The following is a 1,352-nucleotide window of genomic DNA, read 5'->3' on the forward strand; positions in this document are numbered from 1 at the left end:
AACCTCATTGTAGTCCAACTATCCCAAGTAGTCAGCACCGGTAAGCACTAGTCCCTCTATTGAAAATTGAAATTCCAATTACTGATTTTCCAAAAGAAGACATTCTCCTCCACTTAAGAAATGGAACAATAAAAGAGGGTTTTCTGTTTCTGGTGACCAGGGAGAAACGGAGTCTTCACACAAAGTCTTAGTTCATATTCAGCCCTCCTTTCCCTGAAACCACATCCCCAGGATTTATCTGGTTTGTTCGTGAAAATATGGGAAAACACTTTAAGGAGAAGAAACTGATCAGATGACTTAATTACATTTCTGCTTAGTCCACCCTGTAACTTAGACTGTTAGAGAGAGAGAACTTAAGTAGCCCTTGGTTTGAACCATCTGTCGCGAAAATGTGACATATGTTTGCTTTGTTTACTCAACAACCAAGTGTAAACTGATACACTGAACTAGAGGATCCCTGAATGGTGTGGCTATGGGTGTGTGTGTATTGGAGGAGGGGTGTCTGATGAGGGCGTCCTTCTCCTCATACCTACCCCGGAGGAACACGCGTACAGCACAAGAGGAGTGCGGATCCCTAGGATGTCTCCCGGGTTTGGGGCGCGCCCCGAGACACAGACCCTCTTTGGCGACTCCACACAATGTGCAGCCTGCCTGCAAGCAGCCGCTGCAGCCTAGGGGCGCGCCTGGCTGATGTGTGGTTGAATGCAGAGCGGCCCAACCCTCCTCCTTCCTCCTCTTCTCCCCGCCCTGACACCCGGGCTTCAAACTTCAACCAAAGCCCGTGCCCTTTTCAATTAACCCCCCTCGATCAAAATGAGCCATTCTTTTCTCTCCTCCGCGGCGGCCCATTGTCTGGCGTGATAGGTTTGCTGATTTGACAGCTGGGCGCACACATATTTGATTCAAACTCGGTCTCCCCGAGAGATGAACTTGGACATCAGCAAAGATCCCGAGCACTGCGGGCTGGCTCCTAGACCAGTCTCCGGACCCAGTGTAGACTTCGGTGCCCCGGGCGCCCCCCGGCGTGCGGGAAGGGGAGCGTCTGTCGGGGTGGGGGCGGGGAGTGAGCAGCACGACTGGGAACGAGGGCTATGTACATGTTAGGCTTTTTTAGGCTATCTTTTCTTTCTTTCTTTCTTTTTTTTTTTTAATTTATTCTCGAAACAGCCAAGATGGAGGTCAGCTTATAAATTTCCTAAAGCCAGGTCTGGCCGGGTTTAAATGCAGTGGGTTGGGGGCTCGGCTTTTGTCTCCTTGTCGGAGCTCGAGGAGATAGGTAGAGACTGCGTGTGCATGTGTGCGTGTGAGTGTGAGTGTGCACGCGCTGGCGTGGACGAACGGGTGGGCGCATC

General features: G+C 51.1%; 1 protein-coding gene across 1 annotated transcript in view; it reads left to right on the plus strand.

Moving 5' to 3' along the window:
• The first annotated feature begins 447 nt into the window (after positions 1-447).
• The window catches only part of GFRA1 (GDNF family receptor alpha 1), a 220,692-nt gene continuing 219,787 nt past the window's right edge, over positions 448-1,352 (plus strand). Inside the window, exon 1 of the mRNA XM_012001135.1 lies at positions 448-1,003. The gene's annotated coding sequence lies outside the window, so the exon portion shown is untranslated. The remainder of the gene's footprint in view (positions 1,004-1,352) is intronic.

The sequence above is a fragment of the Mandrillus leucophaeus genome, unplaced genomic scaffold, assembly GCF_000951045.1.
Source record: "Mandrillus leucophaeus isolate KB7577 unplaced genomic scaffold, Mleu.le_1.0 Scaffold65, whole genome shotgun sequence".
Classification (NCBI taxonomy): Eukaryota; Metazoa; Chordata; class Mammalia; order Primates; family Cercopithecidae; genus Mandrillus; species Mandrillus leucophaeus.